Consider the following 7645-nt stretch of genomic DNA (forward strand, 5'->3'; position numbering starts at 1 on the left):
GAGTTCGGAGCAGTATTCAGGTATCCAGTGGCCAATCTTCTGCCTAGGGCTGGAGATCTTCTTGATGTGTCCATGAAGCAATCCGCTTGACCCAAACCCACAGTTCCCCTCTTATACTCAAAAAGTTACAGAGACATGTCAATCAAGAAAAGTGTTACATAGCTGACCAAACAAAATCAGTCACAAGGCAAGAAGCAGGGTTTACAAAAATATATCATCAAAAAAATTGTTAAGCAAGCAGTTAATCTAGCAGTCGTACTTCCCCATAACAGCAGCCCTGAAATATATCCAGACTTCCTGTTTTCCACAGACACTTACCCCAGCATATCAGAGAGGGTGTAGAGTCAAGCTCACTTCATGTGACAGCAATTCCCCACTGTGACCAGCTTGCCTTAATTTTGCTAAGTGCAGAATAATTTATAGTTCATCCCAATAATTGGCAGTGGCCTACACACCTGGCTGGTTGCTAAAATGCTCCTCTACCCAGGTAGTGCAAAGTTGTAGCAATGTTGACTGAAATGGCCAGCTGAGGATTCACACAGCTGGTTGCGGGATGGGGAGAAGGGCTCTAGGCCACTCCCACCACAGACCCCACATTAGGAGGCATGGCCAGAGTGCTACTGCAGCCAAGTGATTCCCTAGCAGACGTAACAGCTCTTTGAGGATCGTGGCATCTGGCTGTGACAGAGCCGCTCTGAGGTCATGATGGCCCCCAGGGGAAGAAGGTCCTGCACCGAGCGTAGTTCAGCCATATTTCATAAGGGCCTTAGCCTCTAGACTGGACACTTTTAAAGTCTTTGCGGGGTCTGAGAAGTCTGCTTAGCCTAGCTCACTGGGTTGGCGTGGGAGGAAGGGTGAGATCAATAAAATTCACGTGCTGCCTCTCACGTTCCACAGACCGTCCTTCAACAGACCCCCTTTCCAGGGCTGGAGATTGCGCTGTGGTTCTACCCCTTTTAGCAGGGGTGCTGGAACAGTTTTTATAGAGGGGGTGCCAAGAGCCACTGAACCAAAGTGCAAATCCTGTATGTAATGGAAATCACTGCAATCCAGGAGGTGCCGCAGCACCCCTGCACCTCTAGTTCCAGCAGCTACGCCTTTCTGAGCAGAGCCTCTCCGAAATCTGCTGCTACGACAGCGAGGCCAGACACGTGGCAGCTGGCTTGACGAAGTGCCCACACAGTGGGTCTCTCAGCTGAGGACAGGGATGGGAAATACTTCTTAAACCACCGATGCCCACCCCGCACTCTGCTGACTTCCCTGCAAACGAGGGTGTTTTCAGTGGCGCTGGAAGATGTGGTCTTGCTCTCCCCAGAGTTTTTGTGCCTTTACGTTCCATTGCCATTAATGCCAACCCTTCTGCTGGGTTTAACAAAATATTTATAATCTTTTCACTCTCTTGTTCATTGCGTTTGACTATCAGTAAAGAATGTGGTATTGTCCTCTCCAAAAATCCAATTTCGGTTGTCCGCAGGCGTGGCTGTGAGTTAGAAATTTTAATCCCCACCTGGGGACGTAGGCTACTTAATCTCTTATTGAAGTCAATGCAAAGCAAAGCTAAGATGTGGGAGGAAGGGGTATGGGAGGGTGTGTATAAGACAGGGTTCCAGATCCAGGGCGAGACCGTCATCCCCCTGGCACAGGGGCAGGCGTACCAGCACCTCGGCCCGCCGACGGGTTTCCGTGTCCGGCAGACACCCGAAGACACCATCCAGGAGATCTTGCAGACAAGGCAGACAAGATCGTCCGGCAGCTGGTGAAAAAGTGGCTGTTCCTTCCCCAGAGAGCCAGCAACGAGCTGGTCTATATCGCCCACAGGCATGGCGGAGCCAATGTCCCCCGCATGGGTGACCTGTGTGACATCGCAGTGATCACCCACGCCTTCCACCTGCTGATTTTGTCCCAATGCCATGGTAAGGAACATCGCAGCAAATGTCCTCCATGACACAACAAAGAAGCGGATCGGCAGAGCCCCCTCCAACCAAGACACCGCCAGCTTCCTGAGCGGTTCCCTGGATGGCAAATTCGGATGGGACAGGCGCGACATCGCTTCACTGTGGTCCCACGCTCGCAATGCCACGCGTCGCCTGGGGAAGCGCATTGGCTGCCACTGGGAGTGGTGCAAGGAGCGCCAGGAGCTGGGAGTCTTGGTGCCGCAGATCAGGTCCGACAATAACACCATCGTCAACCCGAGTGCCAGGGGCCTGCTGGGGAGGACCCTGAAGGCAGCCATCCACTCACTGTACATGGAAACCCTGAAGCATAAACCGGACCAGGGTAAAGCCTTCGAACTGACCAGCAAGTGGGACGCCAGCAACCACTTCCTCGCTGAGGGCGGCTTCACCCATTTTGCCGACTGGCAGTTCATCCACTGCGCCTGGCTCAACTGCGTCCTGCTCAACGGAACCGTCTGCCACGGGAACCAAGACAAGTGTTGCAGGAAGTGCGGCTACTCCAACGAGACCCTGCCCCACGTCCTGTGTAGCTGCAAGCCCCACTCCAGAGCCTGGCAGCTGCGCCACAACGCCATCCAGAACCACCTGGTGAAAGCCATTGCACCGCGCCTGGGGAAGGTCACCGTGAACTGCGCCATCCCTGGTACCGACAGCCAGTTGCGACCTGACGTGGTAGTCGCCGACAAGGCCCAGAAAAAGATCATCCTTGTCGACATCACCTTTGAGAACAGGACCCCAGACTTCTGCAAAGCCCGAGCTCATAAGCTGGAAAAATACGCCCCCCTGGCCGACACCCTGAGAGCGAAGGGCTACGAGGTGCAGATGGATGCCCTGATTGTTGGAGCCCTGGGCGCTTGGGACCCCTGCAAAGAGCGTGTGCTGCAGACCTGTGGGATCGGTCGACGCTATGCATGGCTCATGCGGCGCCTCATGGTCTCGGACACCATCCGATGGTCCAGGGACAGCTACATCAAACACATCACCGGCCACCGACAGTACCAGGAGGTGTGAGCCTGTAGGACATCGTGCATCAACTATGGGAAAGGGACTGAGAGACTTTTTCCATTGGACCATATGAACTGGAACCATAAACTCACTGAACATTAAATCCCACCAAATGAGGATAGATCCATCCTCATCATCGTATCCACTCATTATACTCCACACCTGAACATAGCCATTATATGGACAACATACCCCCATATCTCAATGTCTGTACTTTGACCCATTAAACTTTTACCCCAATCGGGGAGATTGCAGATTATGCATTCCTTACGCCACCCGTTCCTAAACCGAATTTCGCACCCTTTGATAATCTGTACCTTATTCCCTGATAACCAGAAACTTCTATGCTTAAACTCTGTACCGTTTTCTTTATACTTCAACATTATCTTAATAAAAATCCTCACTTGGTTGACTTAAACATCCGACAGCAGATGCTGTTAAAGCCTCTAAGATGCTACAGTTGAGAGACCAAAGGTTAGGGGTCAAATTTTTCTTTATCGACACCCACTGAAGTCCCTAGGATTGTCCGAGTGTAGCTGAGAATAGCCCTTATTGACTCAACTGGAGTGTGGTGTGCTCAGAACTACTGAAAATCAGGCCCTAAGCTAATTTGGCACAAGGTGGGGGAATTCCCTCCTTAAACAGAAGGTGCCTGTCTCTAAAAAGAAAAATCATACCTAGGGGATGAACTAAGAGCCTCACAAAAATGCATGGAACTTAGATGTGAGGTTGCAAGTTCCCTTGGATTTCAGACCCTCCTTGTTGGGGAGAAAGTTTGTTCTTTTCTTTCAGACAGACCTGCTCCATGATTTTTCCGGGGACTGAGGTGAGGCTGACTGGCCTGTAGTTCCCAGGATCCTCCTTCTTCCCTTTTTTAAAGATTGACACTACATTAGCCTTTTTCCAGTCATCTGGGACTTCCCCCGTTCGCCATGAGTTTTCAAAGATAATGGCCAATGGCTCTGCAATCACAGCCGCCAATTCCTTTAGCACTCTCGGATGCAACTCGTCCGGCCCCATGGATTTGTGCACGTCCAGCTTTTCTAAATAGTCCCTAACCACCTCTTTCTCCACAGAGGGCTGGCCATCTACTCTCCATGTTGTGATGCCCAGCGCAGCAGTCTGGGAGCTATCCTTGTTAGTGAAGACAGAGGCAAAAAAAGCATTGAGCACATTAGCTTTTTCCACATCTTCTGTCACTAGGTTGCCTCCCTCATTCAGTAAGGGGCCCACACTTTCCTTGGCTTTCTTCTTGTTGCCAACATACCTGAAGAAACCCTTCTTGTTACTCTTGACATCTCTTGCTACCTGCAGCTCCAGGTGCAATTTGGCCCTCCTGATTTCATTCCTACATGCCCGAGCAATATTTTTATGCTCTTCCCTGGTCATATGTCCAACCTTCCACTTCTTGTGAGCTTCTTTTCTATGTTTAAGATCCGCTAGGATTTCACCGTTAAGCCAAGCTGGTCGCCTGCCACATTTACTATTCTTTCGACTCATCAGGATGGTTTGTCCTTGTAACCTCAACAGGGATTCCTTGAAATACAGCCAGCTCTCCTGGACTCCTTTCCCCTTCATGTTAGTCCCCCAGGGGATCCTACCCATCCATTCCCTGAGGGAGTCGAAGTCTGCTTTCCTGAAGTCCAGGGTCCTGCTGCTTACCTTTCTTCCCTGTGTCAGGATCCTGAACTCAACCAACTCATGGTCACTGCCTCCCAGATTCCCGTCCACTTTTGCTTCCCCACTAATTCTTCCCTGTTTGTGAGCAGCAGGTCAAGAAAAGCTCCCCCCCAGTTGGCTCCTCTAGCACTTGCACCAGGAAATTGTCCCCTATGCTTTCCAAAAACTTCCTGGATTGTCTATGATATGGACTGCCATGGGCAGTTCTACTGCACTGCAATCATGGCCTTACACACCAAGGGCAGGATTTGCTCCAAACTCAATATCAGGAAAATCCATTTGTGACCGGGGTCCCAGTGTGGGCCAACTGAGTTCACTCAATTACGGTGAACTGCAAAGAATGGGGTAGACAATTCCCCAATAGCTGTTGGATATTCCAAGACTTAGCTTTACCAAGCCAGCATAAAACAGCTTCTTTATTATCTCACTGGTTGCTCAGAAGCCAACAACACACTTCCCTTGAAGTAACCCAGCCTCAGACCTCCATCCAGGTACCCAAGTCAAATATGATGAAGATTTCTGAAAATCTTATTTCATCATATAAAAGAAAAGGTTCCACAGGATTGGACACATTACCTCCCAGGTTAATGAATATTCCGGATCTTACCCAAATACATGCTACAGCCAATTATTAATTAAACTAAAATTTATTTAAAAAGAAAGAGAGAGAGTATGGTTAAAAGATCAATATACAGACATGAGTTCAGTTCTTGAGGTTCAGATAAATAGCAGAGATGGTGAGCTTTGTAGTTGCAAAGAGTTCTTTTTAGAATTTAGTTCATAGGTTATAGTCCAATGTCCCATATCATATCCAGGATGGACCAGCTGAACTGGGATCTCATCTCATGACTCAAACTTCCCCTGATGAAGCTTAAGCAGATCTGAGATTAAAAGGATCAGGGCCCAAGGATCTTTTATACAATTTCAGGTCGTCTTTGACAAGTTTGAGTCCCTCTGGGAACAATAGGTAATCAGGGCATCTTTGAAGTGGGTCCATCACCAGTACTTAACTATATGAATTAATATAAGACAATTGCCTGTTCCGCCATCATTCACCAATGATCTGCTGTACATTTCAAAGAGAGATGAATACAGAGAGATCCCGTGTTTACAATTCATTTAAATGCTAGGATGTTCTTTTGATCTCTGAATTAATAGTTATACTGACAGACAGGAACTGTCTGTTTACATGGCTAGCACCAAAGATACACACAATTAATATTACCTCTAACTTCTAACAACATAGGTTTGCATTTCAAAGTTCTAGCCTATTTATCATGAATGGCCTTAATTACCATTCACATACCTTTCTAACATGACTTTAAAGATGGGCTCTTGGTCATTCAGCCTGCAAGCTGTTTAACCCTTTCTGGCCATGAGTTATATTTTGTATAAGTTTTGCTGCAATTATATAGCAGTAGTAGCAACAATGGTTTGTATAATTATATTTTAATCAGACAACATCACACCATTAAATCCCACATTTAGGGGAGAATTGTCTTGTTTCCATGACAAATTCTCCATCATACCTCTCTATTGTGACAGCTCCCCCTGCTGGTGCGTGCTACAGTGACCTCTCCTTGTCAGTCTTAGTCCATGCTTTCCTCTGTCATTGTTATCTCCTGAAAGAAGTTGAATCTACCTGACTGCTGAGAACATCCAGCGCAGACAAGAAGTAATTAGATGTGGCGATTTCCCTCCTGCTCAGTTAGACCCGCAAACGTGGTCGGACAGACCAACATTAAAGGTGCTTTTGGCAGGATTCAAAGTGTTAACAGTTTGCTATACGCTAGGGGCCAGATCCTCAGCTGATGTAAATCAGCATAGGTCCATCAGTGGAGTTACACCAATTTACACAAGCTAAGGTCCTGGCCCTAGAAGCTTCTCCCCGACAACCTCAGTCTAGGGTTGAAAACTGCAGTGATTAATTCTAATGCTATAGATGGCTAGATAAATACTGAATAAGAATATGTAGGCTGTAAAAAGGAGTTCTCAAAGTAGTCCGTAGAAAGACCTGTAACGGATTCACCATCTCCACTGAACAAATGGTACTACATCCCACTCATTGAGGCTGCCATTTTAATAATTCTTCTCAGCTGGAGGCACCGCTTTATAATGCAGAATAGGACATTCAAAAATCTGCTTTTCCATTAGAGAGCATGGGAAATTAGAGTCTGAGTAGTTGTAAAGTCCTTGATGTAGCTTATTCACTTCTGGTTAATTTAACACTTGCGTAAACTCTGTTACATTCATTTTTAAAAATGAAGATATTTACATCAACTGTGTAAGTCCCTTTCCAGCTGTCTAGTAAGAGAGCTATTCTACAGTCCTATTCTGCATTTTTCCAACTGTCAAATTAGCAGCCTCCTCTTTGATGGCTTCCTATTTTTAAATATTATTCACAAGCATTTTTACTGGTTTACATTTCTTTGTACTTAGATATAGTGATTAGAATAACTTGTATAGCACACTGGCATTTTCCTTAAAGCACCAGTAACTGGAAAAGCTGAACACACTGGTTTTTAGTTTGCTTTGGCATCATTTTATTTACTTTTAAAAAATATATTTAGCCTGCTGGGTAAGAGAAGCATCTTTAGGCCACAGATGAGATAAAATAAATTGAAAGCATGATTGTAAAGAATTTTAACCATAAATTCTCCCCAAACGAACTTTTTCTTTCGTGCTTGAGAAATAGAAATAGGGCCAAATTCTGCTCTCAGCTGATGGACACAGGCTTCACTGGGGCTGCACACCTGCACAGGGACTCCCTGCTCACAGATCTAATTGCAGGATTGGGGCCAAATTCACTGATTTCTGTCGACACTGGGGTTACCCTGGATTTACACTGGTGTAAATGAGAACAGGGAGTATCATACAGTGTTTATTACCTAGCTATACAGTGCAACTTCTGTGTGCTTCTCATACCTAGCTAATCTATAGTATTTGTGGAAGATTTTATTTTTGTGTAACTCAAAGAACACAGACTGTATTGTTTTTAAAACAGC

The sequence above is a fragment of the Lepidochelys kempii genome, chromosome 8, assembly GCF_965140265.1.
Source record: "Lepidochelys kempii isolate rLepKem1 chromosome 8, rLepKem1.hap2, whole genome shotgun sequence".
NCBI classification, from domain to species: Eukaryota; Metazoa; Chordata; order Testudines; family Cheloniidae; genus Lepidochelys; species Lepidochelys kempii.